The sequence below is a fragment of the Parasteatoda tepidariorum genome, chromosome 4 (genome assembly GCF_043381705.1).
Source record: "Parasteatoda tepidariorum isolate YZ-2023 chromosome 4, CAS_Ptep_4.0, whole genome shotgun sequence".
Taxonomy (NCBI): Eukaryota; Metazoa; Arthropoda; class Arachnida; order Araneae; family Theridiidae; genus Parasteatoda; species Parasteatoda tepidariorum.
Window position 1 is genome coordinate 90,714 of NC_092207.1, and position 18,451 is coordinate 109,164.

General features: G+C 26.7%; 1 long non-coding RNA gene across 9 annotated transcripts in view; it reads left to right on the top strand.

Moving 5' to 3' along the window:
* Positions 1–204: 204 nt before the first annotated feature.
* Positions 205–18,451, top strand: part of LOC107448922 (uncharacterized) — a 43,474-nt gene continuing 25,227 nt past the window's right edge. For 7 of the 9 annotated variants that reach the window (XR_011636523.1, XR_011636515.1, XR_011636520.1 and 4 more), the window contains exons 1-7: positions 205–485; positions 1,101–1,178; positions 2,409–2,463; positions 3,732–3,800; positions 7,572–7,652; positions 9,036–9,100; positions 14,041–14,170. This is a non-coding gene — a long non-coding RNA (uncharacterized lncRNA). Of the gene's footprint in view, positions 486–1,100; positions 1,179–2,408; positions 2,464–3,731; positions 3,801–7,571; positions 7,653–9,035; positions 9,101–14,040; positions 14,171–16,258; positions 16,394–18,451 lie in introns of all 9 variants that reach the window. The other 2 variants (XR_011636518.1, XR_011636516.1) reach the window with 2 other exon arrangements.

An 18,451-nucleotide genomic window follows, 5' to 3' on the forward strand; every position in this document is an offset into this window, starting at 1 on the left:
GCTAAAATGTGTAAACAGGCTAAATACTGGCTGGCTGTATTCCCCACTGGCTGTGATCAAAAAAAAAAATATAACATTAAATTATAGCTTACATAGTAGTACAGTTAAAATCTCTGCAATGCGTTAAAAAGCCAAAAGCTCATAATTTTGCAGCATAAAGCTCAAAAATTGTTATAGCTCTTGCATAAAATAAACAAATACAAATGACTGCTGTGGAAGCCGTAATAAAGTCTTAATACTTTATGGCTTTTAAGCCGTAATTATATAATTGAACTCACAAGCATGCAGAGAATAAGTGAAACAAACAACAAAATAATAATTTTGGTTAAGACAGCTTTTAGGGCAAAAGCGAAATCTTAAAACTGCATTGATTATAATAACTCCACTTTATTATGGACTTCACAAAAGCGGAAACACGAAGATTTGTTTCAGTGCGGAAAAGATAATTTTGAGCATGGGTTGAAGAATTTTCGCCGACAAATGTTGTAAGATTAAACATTCTACAACTCGTCTGCTTTTTATTTGAAATTAAAACTATTCATTTCTTTTTGTATGTCTATGTTATAAGTAGATTTATATCACAGCAAATCTTGAACTCCTGTCTATTCTTGATCTTGCCTATTTTGGAATTTTTGAGCTTTATTCTTGTGAAAAATATAATCTTGTGGTTTATTTTATGTTTACTAATTTTTGATCCAAATGGAGTTATATAAAATTTCTAAGAAGTATATTGCAATATCAAATTAATTTTAATATCAATAGTAGTTGAAACTATTGTTACAGCTTTATTTTACTCTATTTGTTTGTTTCTAACAGTTCAACCTTTTACCAATCCTTTGTTCTATTAGCTATTTTTCAAAGTAGTAAAATTTCCTTGTTTTTTTTTCGTTTCTTTTACCCTGGTATATTATTTCAAATTTTAATAAATTTTTTTTCTTTTGTTTAGAAAGATTTTCCAGCAATTGCTCATATTATTCCTCAGTGTTGTGGTTTCTCACTATCCCCTTATTTACATAAAAATCAATATCACTTAATTTGGTTATTGTATTGTGGTAAAAAATAATTAAATTTGATGTTTGATGAACTATTTTTTTTTCCAGAGGAGCTTGCAATTCATAAAATAAAAAGTTTCTGAAGAACAAGTGTGGATTCCGAATGCAACTAATAAACATAATAAAGTAAGTGTTTTCTTCCTTGTTGAGTAGATTTCCGTGTTGTAATCTGTGACAGAATAATTTTCAAGTCTTGGGAACTTCCATCAGTGGCCCGCGACAAACTTATAAAAACATCACAAAAAGGGATCAACTCGTAAAGTATAACTCGTAGCAATCCCTGGACAAACATCCACATGTTTTGTTTTTTAAATTGCTAGTTTCAAATCTATTTGTCACCTTGTCAATTCTAGTTGGCGCGACAGATCATGATACGGAAATATCCACCTCTTGTATTTATTGAAAAGGCTTTTCCTTTCACTCAATTGCAGTAAAGCAAATTTTAAGTTGTGATATTTTTAATTAAATTTATGATGGGAGGAAAAGGGTAAGATCTGATAGTGAGGTTAGATCTGTAGCTCGATTGTGTTGAAATTAGTTTCGTTTTCTAATGAACAAACTATGAACACTTTATTAGGCAAGAAGAAGAACCTACCATTTTTTTGAGTTATTGATTAATTCAAGTCATCTTGGTTAAATAAGTTTGTTTTATTTTGGACTTACATTATTTAGAAGCTATTGAAAAAATTTATCAATGCTTCCTTGCAGTCAATGCTTCCTTGCTTGAAAATATTCATTAAATTTTTGCAAAATAGTTTTTTTTCTTTGGAAAAACATTTCTAGTTTTATTTTTTCTACTACTGAAACAGATACTATGTCATATTGCCTCAAATCAAAAAGGAACCAAAGCTCATTTCAAAAGCTACTAAATCTTCTGTGCATTATAGTTGGTATAAAATTTGTGTGGGCATAAATAACATAATTTTTTTTGAAAGTTTCATTGTGCTCAAAATCTTTTAAAATATCCTAACAGCTACTATATCTTAAAATTCTGAGAGAAAATATTTCTGGAGCTTTTCATAATAAGGAAGCATTGATCTTTCTGGAAAGCTTTAACTTTTTTAGACTTCGGAATTTTATGCTAGATTCCTTGATCCAGCGAAAATATTCAAAATTTACATTTATATGTTTTTGAAATGAGTATTTATGGTTATGAAATGTTGGTAACTTTTTAATTTTGATTTTATTAGACATCTTGGATTTTTTGTAGCTTATAAATTAAGTGTATTATATATTCTTTTCATGTTCTTTTCTTAGTGTGAGACACCTACAAGTTCACTTAGTTCTTTAGCTTTCAAAATTGCAATTAAAAGATTTAAATGCTGGTATTAACACTTTAATTTCTTTTTTTTTTAGCTTTGTTGACACTAACAAAGGAGTTTGGAATTATGAAAGTAAAAAAGTTTTTTAGGTAATTAATTATCATTTTATGTTCTAATTTTTTAATTTTGAAACCTTGTAGTGATACAATCTACTAATTAAGCTATATTAAGTCAATTATTCTTTGAAATAATTAAATTCTCTTCAATTTGGTTTTATCGTTATTAATTTAGTTTTAAAACATATCAATTATATATTTTTAACAAAATTGTGAAATATGTTTCGAAGAAATATGCATTAGTAATTTTGACTTGTCTTAAAGGTGAACACATATGATTACTAATACTTTGTACTTACATACTTACTATCCTTCTTTTATTCTCTAATGTAGTATATTTGCTTATTAGACCTTGTAAAATATCGTCTTTTTTGAGGAATTTGTTTTTAATTACTTTTTTTCTCTCAATTTGATGGACTAGTTTTATCTGTCACTACACTCTCAAGAAAATGTTTTCCAATTGTTAAAAATGATATCTTCTGAAACACAGTTTTTCTATTTTGGTGTTATAAAGGAAGTTCTGTGCAAAAATTGTGAGCACCACAAGGGTTGGTTAGTCCCAATGTTTGATCCTGGAGTTGTCTTGTCTTCTGGGTTAGGTTCAAAATTTACAAGAAAACATAGTTAAGCATTGATAGTTGTAAACCTGAAACTGGATTGACTACTCAATGCCAGTTATAAAATAAAATATGATATAAAATGATATGATATAATATGATAAATATGATATAATATGATAAATATGATATAATATGATAAATATGTGTTGAGTTAATACTATCTTTATTGGGAGAAGAAGATTGTACAATTCTTTTATTCAATGCTGTACAAATCTCAGAATCCCTTAACACTAAATTTTTCAGCAACAGTTTCATTGGAGATCATGGCTTTTCTTTGATCTTGGCATTGAATATGAATGTCACCATATTTTTGAAATCCATACAATTTTGTAACCATTTTAACGAAAACAATGTAAAAAAATTATGTTAAGTTATATTATTCAGAAGGTGTAGAAGTAATCATAGTAAAACATTGTTTGCACACATTTTTAAGAATTACTATAAAATAACATAAATTGATTATATGAGAAGACCTCATAGGTTAAAAAGTGATTAATCCATTTTGCTACAGTAATGTTCTCCAATTTCTAAACAATTAGGTTTTCCTTGCAGAAATATGTTGTAATAAATATATATTTTAGGAAAATCTGCTTTTTCTCTAAACTATTATTACTTTTTACAACAGGGTCCACACATAATCAGTTTGTAGCAAAATAATAAATATCTCTTATTAATTTTCAGACTTAATCTGGAACGGAAGCAACTATGAAAATACTTCTAAATTATGTTGACAGGCTAACTATTTATGAGGTAGCATTAGTTTTCTTTTATTTCTACATTTATTCTTAAACTTTTTTCTCTTAATGTGTCTCTTAATTTATGTATTTCTAAAGAAGTAATGAGTTTCATAAATTTTAAAGTGTCATTTGATGTTTGATTAAAATAAAATTTTATTGTTTTCATTTAGCATTTTTTTCTCTCTGTGGTTTAAAGGCAATTAAACACATGTTTACATCACTCAACAAATTATTTCTTCTTTTGTATACTAATATTTATGCTGATGTTATAATATGTTATCATGTCGAGAGCCTAATGCAAGAATAATCAATGTCAATATTTTAAAATTAAGTAAACGAACGATTTAAAATTCTTAAAAAAATCTTTTAACGAGCACTACAAAGTTGAATGATATAACTTTTCTTGTCTGACTATTAAATTTGAATTGTCTTAATGTTCTTATCAATAAAATTTAGCTCTTTTCTACTGAAAGACATTACACTTTGTCAAAATTTAATATTGATATATACTTTTGGGTGTAATTGTTAATTCAGTGTTATTGTTAGTTATGAAAATAGCATAAATGAAATGATATGAAAATAGCATAAGAAGTAATTAAAAGGAATTTGTACTCTTCACTAGCCAATCTCTTGTAAGATTTAGCTATATTTACAGTAGCTGAATTATGTACATATATTCCTTTTGAGAATCATAGAATCAAGTTAAATTTTTTTATTTACTGCAGAATTGTAAATGACTAAAAAATTGTAACCAAATTTTGCATTAAATATTCCTCTATTTTTTGTTTTACTGGTCTCTTTCATTTTGAGACTCTAAGCATCAATATTCCAATCAAAGCCATACATATTTTTTCCTGCTTTACTTTGGTAAATAATGTACAATTTATTTCTTGAGAAAGTTTAAGAAAATGCAAAATTAACTCTCTGAAATAAAATAAAGCTCGAGTATGGAGCACAAAAAGTACTCATCTTGAATATCTTATGATTATACAAAGATACCATATTTCATAGAGAAAGGTTTAATCTGGGTATGTAACCTTTTGGTGTTTGTAATTTTAAATATTTTCAGCACTTATTGTTTAGAATATCTAAAGTATGCCCCTCAAGATAGCCACAGTGGCTCAGGGGATAGAGCGCTCACCTCCCAATGAGGTGAACCGGGTTTGAATCCCGGTAATGACTGGTCAATGCAAATTCTGCACCCGACTCACACCGACCACAGTGCTGATGTAAAATATCCTCAGTGATAGATTGATCATGGGTTAGAGTCCCTTTACTGTCAGGCTAACAGTGGGAGATTTTGTATTTTTTCTCTTCATGTAATGCAAATTCGGGTTAATACCATCAAAAAAAGTCCTCCAGGCAAATTTCTCCCATTACCTGATCCAGGAGTTCCCTTGTCTTCTGGATTGGGATCAAAATTACAAGGCTATGGAGTTGAACATTGGTAATTATAATCCCAAAAAAGGGTCCACTGTTCAACGCGGCTATAATGCCAGATAAAATATTCACTATGTTCTCAATCGATGTCATCTCTCATTCAAATTTTTTCATGAATCAAAATTTAACAACTATTAAGCCAATAACATTTAATCTTTGGTTGGGCTTACTTCTAAATTAATGATTGCCACAGGGTGGCTAACTATTACAAATAGTGATTAAAAACTTGTTTGCCAGTAGCCACCTTTTATTAAAAATGTGGAAACGAATGAAAAATGTGAATGTGGTTTTGTTTTTTTAAATAAATATGGAAATAATATGAATATTTCCTAACACTTAGGAAATTATTTTATTTCACACTTGTTTTTTAAAAATTTTACAATTCTAATATTTACCATATTTCGAGAGAATGCCTGATATTATTATTTATTGACAATTTTTAACCATTTAAAATGTTCTATTTTTGAAAAAGTTTCTACTGTTAAAAATGCTGCAACTGGCTGTTGCCAAAGTTTCTTAATTTTGCCCTAGACCATCTAACAACTCCTGAATATTTTATGTGCACGGGCCTCAAGAATTAAAAATTATATTGCCCTGCATATCCTAGGTTTGATAACATTTTAATTTTGAAAAAAAATTTCTCTTAGGTAGAAAATATATGTCTAGGAATGTAAATATTTTAGACTAGATAGTTCAATAAGAATACCATAAACCTAGGATTTACCTGACCGAGGAATACTACCTAGGATTCAATCAGGATACAATAAAATATCAATTAAGGGTGCTTCAAATTTTTAGCTAAAATTAGCAAGATTGCTATGGGGATGTTTATTATATTTTAATTAGTGAATGTGAACATCATCAAGCTTTTAACTTTGTTTAAGTTTTTTTTTTCTCTAGATAATCCTAGGTGGTGCTGTTGCAGCACAACAGCATTTTGATCCCAAGTTTTTCAAACAATTCCGATCCCATTGTGGCCTGAAAGCGACCGTTCAGTTTTCTTTTTACTCTAATTGGGAAGCGGTAGCAACGCCTTTCACTTATATGGTAGCAAAGGCACCGCCTGGGAATACTCAGTTATTTTTCCTGAGACCACTTCACCTTCCGAGTCTCTGTTACCTCTGTACAAATTCCTATTGTGGATCCCTCATAAATTTATAGATTAAATGTTTGTTAATAGTGTGGTATGTAGGGTGTGCAATATAAAGAAGCAAGTACCTTAATAACATTTGATCTAAAGGTTGGCTCTAAGGAGCTATCTTAATCAAATCATTAAGATAATCTCTACAAGGCTATCTAATAAAGATCCAATTATTAAGTCAAAAAATATTGAAGTGTTTGCTTTCTTAATATTGTTACTTTAGGAATGAAGCTGCAAATATTGGTCTAAGTTCTTTAAAAAAAGTAAAAATTACAAGTAAGTTCCTATTGTGGATTGCTCATAAATTTATAAATTTAATGTTTATTAATTTGTTTGTTACAAGTGTGTTATATACAATGTGCAAAATATAGAAGCGATCACCTTTATAGTCTTTTATGCCCTAAGTTGTTATCTTAATAATTCTATTAATTTAGCATCTTAGTACATGAAGATAAAATCATTAGGCCAAAAGATATTGAGGTGTTCATTTTTATTTTATTTTGCACACTATACTGTTGCTTTTTGTATGAAACTACTAATGTTAGTCTAAGTTCTTTAGAAGAAGAAAAATTAAGAGTATTTAATTACTGATTCAAAGGACCATTGACTAAAAGATTGCATTTGTATAAGGAGGTTTTACCAAGCTGTAGGCCAGAGTCCAAGTTAGCCTCTCTGCCTTAACAAGTGGCAATCATTTTGTGCTTTCAAGNAAGAGTATTTAGTTACTGATTCAAAGGACCATTGACTAAAAGATTGCATTTGTCTAAGGAGGCTTTACCAAGCTGTAGGCCAGATTCCAAGTTAGCCTCTTTGCCTTAACAAGTGGCAATCAATTTGTGCTTTCAAGACAAAAAATGCTTCTAATGACAGTTAATTATTGTTTTAGATACTGTATTCAAATGATATACAAATCAGATTTTACATTGCAGAAGGCATGATCGATGTTATGTACTTAATATTTCTTTCTTAAAAAATTTATAATCTTTTATAATTTTTTACATTGCCATCAATTCTATTAAAAAGAAAACTTTGTACCGGAGTAGTGCAACTTATAGTCCTTAAAAAGTTATTGTTTTTATTTTGTACTATAAGATTTTTTAGTCTTTTCCCATCATTTGGAACTATTTGTCTTTTCAGCTAAATTATTTCTTCAAAGTAATGATAAATGAAATGAATTGTCTTATTCTATTATCTTTTTCTTAGCAGTGATTTAGATATGGTTTTTTATCAATGGCATGAACAAAAAGTTAGAGAGCCTGACTGGTGTGAAAATGAATTTGACAAGTAAGTGTTCTCTTTATTAGTTGTTAATTTGAATTCAAATTTTTTAAATCAAAAAATAAATAAACCAGGTTTTTAATTTGTAACAATTTTTTTTAATTGCTTGTAAGCTCTGTAAAAGATGAAGCTATTATATCCATCTTTTTATACATCCCGGTGTGATTTTAGTTTAAGATTAGACTTGGTTATTTCCTTGCTCAACATGTTCTTCATTTTTCTGAATATTACTTTATTATTCAATAAAAAAAAACTGTTTGGTTGCAAATTTGCAAAGAAAACTTGTGTTAATGGGTATTCATATTTTAATGTACTTTCACACTTTAAGTTACATGTTTACATATTTTCGCTAAAATGAATTTAGCCACTTAGGGGGAAAAAACTTTTTTGAAAAACAAAATTTCACTGTGCATATTTTATTCAAATTATAATTTAATTATCTAATAAGTATTATCTTGACAAAGTGTCATAAAAAAAGAAACCAATATTTGCAAATCATTTGTGTTTCTTTTTTAGATTACTCTTTTGCCAAGTATTGATATTTGTTAGTTGTTTTTTTTTGTTTGTTTAAGATAAATTTTTTATTTCAGAGTTTAAGTTTAAAGTAACTTTGATGTATTCTTATTTACATTAATTAGTGGTAAGAATGTATGTCTTGTAGCCGTTAAGTCCCAGTTTTGATGCGACTCTTTCTAATTTTTCAATCAATCAGAAAAATGTTTTTTTTTTATTTATTTATTTAAAGTATATAAATTAAAGCAAATGTACATTAAATTTCATTTGGAATTTTCATTTTTTTTNATTCAAGCAATTGACGATAAATTTTTCAATCAATCAGAAAGATGTTTTTTTTTAATTTATTTATTTAAAGTATATAAATTAAAGCAAATGTACATTAAATTTCATTTGGAATTTTCATTTTTTTTAATTCAAAAAATGTTTTAATTTTTTTATTTTCAATCGAAATGCATAAACTATTTTAAGAATGTATTCATTTACTTTAAACTTTGTTCTGTTGTTATGTTATTACTAATTATGAGTATTTTCAAAATAATAAATATTAATGTACTTTCTAAGTCAGATTTCCTGTTCAAATCAGCAAATAAACTTTAATTTTAAGATTTAAAATGGATCTTACATAAATTTTTAAAAGAAAAACTTTGGTCCTTCTATTCAGTGAAAATTTCAATTATTTAATTTTTTCAAATAAGTTTAAAATATTTTTAATTAGGAAGAATGAAATCCATTTTATAAAATTTTAAGCTTCATTTTCCTTTTTTTCTATGCTAATAAACATAAGGCATTTTTAACTGTACTAATTTATTTTTGCTATTATTTACTTTAAAAAAATCAGTTGTGGTGTTGTTAATACCGATAAATTTTTTCTAGGATTGTTAACCCCAAAGAATACATAGAAGAATTTTATGAAAAAACAAAGGGCTAGTGAAATATAGGTATTATAATTTTTTTGGTTACTTATATTATATATACGCTTAATAATGTTACGCATATGTGTCAATATAATTTAATATCTTTTATTCTGTTAAATTCAAGAATTTTCAAAAACACTATTTTTGTTAAATGCGAAACTATGCATTGGTTTAATTCTGTGGTTTTCAAAGTGTATACTACCATAAATAGCGGATCTTATCATAAGTAGAAGAAAAAGAATTTTTTGCATCTGCTGTTATATATAATTTCGAAGAAGAATTATATGAATAATTTGATAAGAAGAAATTTAACTAACTACATTGATATACTGATAATATTGATAATTGAAACCATAAGAACTTAGTGTTAACTATAGTGTTCAGGTAGCCATCCACCTGAGAAACCTTGAAAACCTGGAATTATTAGGGAATTTTTTTGTACTGGAAAAAATCAGGGAAATTAGGATGAAAACCTGGAAAAATTAGGGAAGTTTAAAGAAGAGCTGGAAATTTTTTCTGAGATATTTTTTTATTTCACTAATTTAAATTATTTACTATTTTTCTTAATTTAAATTATTTCATCCATTATACCCACATTTTTTAGACGGAAATGTATCTCCAAACAGTTAAAATGTCTTCAACTTAGCTATACTTTGCTTGCATTGAAATTTGCTCCATTATAACCCTGTTAAACTAGAATGTCACATAAAATTCTCCCATGGTTGCTAAACAAATGTAGAAACCTTTGATCACTATGGGACTGTGCAATTTAGGAAAAGCAAAGATTGTGCTGGATGTGGAAGAAGGGGTAAAGATATTTCCTTCTGTTTTTAAATTTTGTCCGTAGGCTGAATCTTTTTATGGCTCAAGTTTGTTCCGATGCTGTGGTGGTAATTTTTTTCCATTTTGACAAAATGTTTTTGTATTTTTAACTTAATAAAATTCTCCAAAAATTAGTTGATTATAATTTTATAATAATAGATTTTATATTGCACTCTTTTTCTGAAAGCTTTTGTACTCCCAGTCAAAGAAACCTGTAAATTATTTTTTCTCAGCAAACCAACCAATCAAACATGTTTTTACAATTGCTGACAGCAGTGTTGTTGCATTAATGCTAATTTTTTCTATTTCATTTTAACCTTTTATAGCATATTTTAATTTTACTTTTTTGTTGGTAAATATTTGATTTTTGATTCAAAATTCGAATTGTATGGTTATCACAATATCGAAAGTTTGTAAATGCTGCTTGTATACCAGACATGATATTTCCCAAACTATCCCTAAAAAGCTGACAATGACTAAGTACTATATAGGAAACATATTAAATGATGTATAAACATAAAATATAATTTTTTTTATTCATATGTGTTTAGTCGGAAGAAGGAAAATGAAACTTAGTGTTTTAGTTGCGTGCTGTACAAGTTTCTAGTTCTTAAAACACAAAAACAATTAACTATGCTAAACGCTAAACTAAGAAGCTGTGTGTTTAGATTGGAATTCTTTAAAAGTTTTAATTTCAAGTAATAAAAAAAAATCAAAAAAGTATAAAATTAAGGAATTTTATCTTTTTCTCCCCCGATAGTGTATGGAACAAAAAATTAGACAATTTCACATTTGTGACATTTATTTTTGTATACTGAATCTCTTAAAATAATAATGCTATCTCAAAACAACATTATTTAAAAATTTGACTTGAAATATTGGCTTAAAGAAAATATGATCAATGAATTTTATAAAAGCATTGGTAAGATAAAATACAGTATAATGCAGTATACAGTACAGCTTTATATTGAAATGTAATTACAGTGACTCTCAGAAGTGTTGGTACACTTATGACTGTCAATGAAATAAGATTATCCATTAATTAAAAAGAATATTTCAGAATGAATATTTAATAATAAAAAATATATTCTTATCTTAACAAAACTGTATGGAATATTTTAAAAACAAAGGAAAAGTTTATTTTTAAGAAATCAATCATCAAAAAATGACAAAAACTTTATCACACTAAAAAAAAAAAAAAAAACTGTCTATTAGTAAATATTCTAATTTTTCGTTTAATTTAACATTTAGTAGAGTTTCCTTTCGCATCTACAATAGCTTTTATAAGTTTGTAAATACGTGTAACTAGTTTTTTTTTTGTCGGGTGAAATTTGTGCAGAATATTTTTTTAAAATTTTATCCAAACTTTTATAACACTCAATTGGAAATTCATGAATTTTTCCACCAATTTTATAATTTTAATCTCTGATATGAAGTCCTTCTTTTAAGCATTTTATCACATATTACCATAGGACACAATAAACTAATTTAACGTATTCATTAGTGATATACCTCTTATGATGACATATAATCAAATTTGGTCTATTGTTTTATTACGACCACGAGGCATTTTTAAATGATGAAATAAAATATTATGGAGTTAGCGAGCAAAAATTAAAATATAATTTTGCTATAAGTTTGCTATCATAAGTTACATACTAAATTGCAAATAAATAAATAAAAAATTTAATGAAAAACAATTAAATAAAAAAATTCAAGCAATTGACGATAATTTTATTTCTGAAATCGGAAAACATTTAACTGTACGATGACTTTCGTGGGGTAAAATTTTTGTTGCTATTTGACTATTGATATCTTAAAAATTTAATTTTGCTTTGTTTTTAAAATTTTCCATGCCGTTTTGCTAAGATTAGATTATACATCTTATAATCAAATACCCATTGTGAAATATTCATTTTAATTATTGAATTTTTATTTCCCATTTCAATAAAAGTTATAAGTGAACGAACACTTTTGGAAGCCACTGTAATTATAAAAATTTGTTGATATATAAAAACCTGAAACGGTTTTCCATTGCTTAAAGAAAATATATTAAACAATGCTTATCCAAGGTTTTATTGGTCATTCTGTTTTTGCCATTTTGCAGGTACACTTTGAGCAAATACTACTTAAAGTAACACATTAAAAAATTTTTATTCAATAAAAACAATATATTCTACCAGCTAAACATATTATTTTCTCCACCGGTCTTAATTATTAAAAAATTAATGTTGCACTAAAAAATTAAAAAACAAAATCTTGTCAAAAAAAATTTTTTCCCTCAAGATTATATGTTTTAAAAAATGACATTTTGCATAAAATATTTTATAATACAGACACTTTTCTTGTACAAACCCTACACTTTATAATAAAAGAAAAAAGAAAACACGGACCTGGAAATTTTAAGATTTTAATCTGGAAAAATCAGGGAAATTTGAAATCTGATTTGAGTGGCCACCCTGAGTGTTACTTTTATTTCTAAGCTATGGATGTCATCACAGCAAATGTTTTTGTGATAGAAAGTAAATTTTTTAGTAATAATTCTTTTTTAAAGAAAAAAAACTGAATTTTAATTGGTAAAAGACAAAATGTTTTAAATATTTTAGTTTTAAGAAAATAAAGATTCAGATTTGTTAAAAAAAATGATTGTATCTTTGGATAGTATAGAGAGGATGTTTGTGAATATTTTCTAACATTTGCGTATGTTTTAATGTTTTTGTCTTTTGCTGTAAAAGAATGCTTTTTAAAACACAAGAAGTATATTTTAGCCAAACGTATTATTACAATATTTTTATGTCATGAATTTAAAAACATTAAACTTGTTCTATGACATAAAATTTTGATATGTGTCTTTTGGTTTCAATAAAAAAATTTTCTTTTTCTAAAACAATCAGTTTCTTTGCCTTAAGACCAAACGGAATTACCTATTTTAACTTATAAAGTGTAGTGAATGGTCCTAATCTAAATACATTATGTAGTGCATTAGCACCACAACCAGACGTATCTCTACTAGTAAACCAGATCTACTATAGCGTTATGAACTGACCTGGTCAGAATTTGTAAAGATGAGGCAGTACTGAATAACGTTATTTTTTATTTGGAAGTGAAAATGCTTTTAGTTTGTTCTCTAAAAGAGTAGAATATTTCACTGGTTAGATTACATTGGAGTTTCTAATTTATTAAGGTTTTTTAATTCTTGTCTTTCTTCTTGCATTCCTAATTAATTGATATCCAATAAATATTACAGGAAATTTTCAGATGTAAAAGCTCATATTTCCTTCATTTATTGCAATTCTACATTGACTGTTTTTATAACCAATTAAGATTAATGTATCTGCAATGTATATTTTCTTAATATAGTGCCTTAAAGAATTAAATTTTTTTTTATGATATAAAATTGATTCAAGTAAAATTGTACCGAGGAACAACAAGATGTTACTGCAATTCTACTTTTTGCAATTTTTACTTTAATTAACTGTCATATTAATCTTGTTTTATGGCGAAAAAATCAGGATTCAAAAATGGAGAAGAAAACATTTGTGTATTTAACGCTTATCTTTATATGATAAATCTGATTGCAATTATCGAAAATGAAAATTTAGTTGTGAAAATTATTTGAAGCTTCAACACTCTTCTATAATATTACTTTGTTTACTTTGACCATTATGGCACCTACTTCTGCTGTCAAAAAATGTTGTGTTATTTGTGCAAGAAAAAATTTATTATCATAGTGCAAATGGAATCAGGAGAAGTTCTTACTAAGGAATACAAAACATTGAAATCAGTTAATGATTCAGAATTGGATGCAGCTTTGTACAAATGTTTTATTTAAAAAAAAAAAAAAGAGAGAAGGAACGCTGCTATTTAGGAGAGTAATGCAAACAGATTTTAAAATAAAATATCTTTATTGTTAACTGCTAGAAATAGATATAAAAACAATGTTACTTCTATTATCCAAATATTTTGATTTCTTAAACTAGGTACAATCACAATTACTACAGATAATGAGAACTTAGTGAATTTTTAATTAACATTTAATTAAGAAAAGATTGAATTAAAGCTTTTTCTAATTTCTCTGATGTAATTAATTTTATTTTATAGAATTCTAACTAACTTAAAAGTGATTTTATTTTTATTTCCAGAAATTATTCATTATTATCTGAAGTAGTTACAGAATGGTTTATTGAAAGAGCACAGCAAATTGAAGCAAGATCTGAACTTGTAGATGATGCTCTTCAACTTTTGAAACTTGGAATGCAAAGGAGCATACAAGTAAACATTTTAATACACTCTTATGTTTTTATTATCAATAATGTTTCATTTTTAGGGAAATTTTTCCCTCGTAACGCCCTCAAAGGTGTGCACGGAAGGGGTGAGGAGTCTACAGCCAAATAATCTACATAGGAAAAAATGGCTAGCTTCTATAGACACAATATAAACTAGTCTCTTTATGGTTTTACAGTGCAGAGGAGGAAACATTTTGGGTTACAACAGTAGGAACTCTTCTTGAAACGGGTTTACACCCGCCTCTACCCTTAACCACTGCTGATTTTTTTAAGCTTTCTCTTTTTATTTTTGGTTTGTTTTTGCATTTTTTTATAAACAGTGCTGTACTTTTTATTAAATTATTTCTTTTAAAATTATGTTATATCATTCATGCTGTTATATCTGCTAGTGCATATTGAAATAGAATAAAAGGGTGGTTAGTGGGAGTCTCCATACCTAAACAACAAATGATTCAGGTAATATACACCCCGGCATTTTGCCTACTCATGCGTAGGATCTTAGTACATTTGATGCTTTGCTTAATCAGTGTATGTTGCTCTGCCTTGAAGTTGATGTTCTGGTATAGCATACCGTACTGAGCAGTTTCATGCTTTAGTTAGGTATTCGAAGAGCTGGACTTCTCTTTTCTATTTTGCTACAGCCTCAGACATGTAGCCAAAGGTGGCATTCAACTCTTCAATTAAGGATATTAAAATTTTAAATCTATTGCTTTTATTGTTACAAAATGGAATTTTTTTAATGGTAAATATTTGGTGTGAGCAAAATATTTTATGAAAGACAAGAATAAAACATTAAAATCTGAGAATAAAACATAAGGCAGTTTTACTATCACTAACAAGGGATAATTACGAAAAAGCATTGCAATCATGCATGCTTTTATGAAAGATTTACCATACTCATTGAAGCCCAATCATCTTATATTTCGACAATTAAGTGTAAATATTTACTTTAAGTGTGTAACTAGATCAAAAAAGAAATATGTGAAGCCTAAACTTGAGACCTCTCAAATTTTAAAAGGATACCTTGATGAAGATTCCATTGAAGAAGGTTGATGTAAATGTGTTAGTTACATACTGATAATATCTTTCGGAGTTATTATTTAGCATATTGTTTAGATTCATCATTATTTGTGCAGATATTAAGCAATATTATTTACATTAACATTAATTCTATTCACATATTTTATTTCTTTAACTTTTATTTTGTGTAGCTTGTGAAAGTAGATTATGAATCGTGTATCATAATTTCTTTCGAGTTAATTTTTTAATTATTTTTTTTAATTACAACCTTGTATTTGCTTACGAAGCATAAGTTCTGCAATTGAATGCCAAAAGAGATATCTTCAAGGTTGGAGTGTTTCTTGAAATACAATAAAAGCAGGCTTCCTGTGTGGCAGAACCGTTCTAAAGATCATTCATGTCAACGTGTTTCTCACTCAAAATGCAGTTAGGAGAGTCTACAAGTCCAATATAGTGAATCTGTAGAAACTTGTGTCCAATCTGAAACATAAAATCCTGATAGCCCTAGGAAGGGTCATATGATATCAGGCTCCTGTAAAAAGTTTCTTGTTGTCTTAGAATTTTTTGTTTTGTTAGCAGTTTAATGTTTCTCAGGTTAGCGGGAGTTCTAAGAGAAGTGCCTCTTATTTTATAATTATAGATCAAATGTTACATGATTTAACATTTTTCTTGTTATCTACTTTAAACAACTGATATAAATTTTAGTTATGAAAGCTGGAAGTGTTTTTGAGAAAAAAAATGGTTGTTTTAATACTTCATTGAATGTTGATTTTTAAAGCATCTGAATTGTGGTCACATTTTTTTTCTTAAATTCAGTTTAATATGTAAAATCTTTTTTTTTGTATGAAAACATATTAAAATATGTTTTACGTGAATTTCGTGTCACATTATATTTATTACTTTTACATAATATTTAATAGCTTTGTTACTTTTTTATGCTTATAACCATATTTATTTTCAATTCACGATTTGTTTAATTGTAATGATACTATAATGAAGAAGACTGAACTTTTTTTTCCCAACCATATGCTAAATTATCTTTGTCATCATTTAGGGTGTGGATAAATTGTATGATGATTTGAAGACTTCAGAAATTTTAATTTATGATTGTGGAATAAAAAAAGACCTAAATTTATCTGATTTTCAAAAACTGAGTGACTCTGAAAAAGTTAAGCTCATTATGTCCACAGTAAGTAATCAATTTGCTATTTTTTTTTAAAAAATGTATTAATTACGTCCTAGAACGAAAAAGAATTTATATAATAATTTATTCGATTGTAATAATTCGATTGGATTAAGATTTATTACTACTGCTTTTTTATTTTTTTACTACAATTCATAATTGTTTTCTTTGTTTATCATTTTAATGTGAAAAATATTTTACTTAAAACATTTAGCAATTTATATTATTTTTATCTTAACCCTGTGATATCCATTGTATTCTTTCAGAATCACATCAAGAAAAATATTTTTATATTAGTATTAGAAAAGACAAAAAAATTTCTTTTTTGTTTTCATTCAGCCAAAATTAATGTCTAGCAAAATCTTTTTGTTCGGCACAAAAAGTTTTCTAGAAGTCTAAAAAAATTTCTAGTCGAGCATTTAAAAGTTAAAATTTTAAAGCATTAATAGGATGATCATTAACTTTCGAGTTTATTGATGCAGAATTCTTCAGTAATGAGATATTCGTTGAACCCGTTATATTTAATTAATGTTCAATTAATTATTTGTTCAATTTATTTAGAGATGAATCTCACATGATTAATGTGATTTTAGTGCAAATTTTAATCTCTGTACTTTTTAATTTTAAGAATAATTTTCAGTTTAGTTATAAAATCAATTAAAAAAATAGAAACAAATATGTAGTTGAAAACAAATTACATCATGTATAAAAATTATGTAACAATTTTTATTGAAAAAATTTTTCTTTTTGTGAACAAATTAATTTACTTGTTCTGAAACTTATATATTATAATTAAATATATTGAATTATTAAATTAATTGCATTGTAATTGAATGTATAGAAAGTTAATCTATATTCTGGAAAAATTTGACTTATAAATTTGGGATAAACTTCTTTATTTTGTATTTAAATATCATTACAGGAAACTAAGATAAAGTAGCTCCTCTTAAAAGGAAAAGAACCATTGTAGGTTTGGATTCCTGTATTTTACAAGCATAAATTTTAAGAATTTAAGGGACAAATAGGAGAAATAAAGAAATTATTACTTTAATTAGGTATTGTTCATTTAGTGTCTCTTATTTACAACAATAAAAGTACAGTTATTATTTCTTTTACTTATTATATATCAAGCAAAACTGTAAAGATACTAAGAATTTTAATTAGACGGGATGGCTAAAGAGCAAGAAAATTAGAAAAAACAACTACAGGGAATTCTATTATAATATTCAAAAATCAAGGGCAAGCTTTTATTTGGGTTAGAGTAGGGGAATTTTTTCTTAGGAAATTTTCTGAAGCTATGGGTTTTTTTTTCACTTTGTATTGATAAATAAACTAGTAAGAAATGTTTTTGGTTTTATTCCAAAAATTGCTGATGCACTCCTTTATTCATGGAAGTATTTTTTTTTTATTTAATATTTAAAATATTTTATATTTAAAATATTTAATTTCCGAAACTTGATTTTCATTACAGATATTTATGATAAGAATCAACAAATGTTTTTCACGTGGATATTTCAATAACTTATATTATATATTGATTTTGTTTTTTAATATGCCATGTTATTTGTTATTATTTGATATTTTTTCATGATGATTCCAACATTTTAGATTTTAAACTTCAAGAGTAACTAAAATTTCTTTGTAATTTATCTGCACAAATAAGGCAGAACTGGAAAATCAATTATAAAATTTATTATCAATAATAAAAATTAATGAAATTTGTTAATATCGGTCTGAAGAAATGAAGTAAAGGTCAATGAAATTTTTTTTCTGAATGTTTGTAGCCAGATTCAAGTAAAACCATGTTGATTTTCAGCAGTAAAACTATAAATACACAAGTGGACAACCTTTGTGCTAAAATACAAACTAAGGCAAACAATGTTAAAGAGCACAAAAATATTTATGTGCTCTAAATATTTTTGTGCTCTTTAACGTTGTTTGCCTTAGTTAGTAAAACTATAGTTTACTTTATTTTTATATTTATTTTTAATGGTTTATATGCTATGTATTTTTTTAATTTTAGACATCAAAAGAAAACTTCATTGCTCATTTGTATTCATGGTT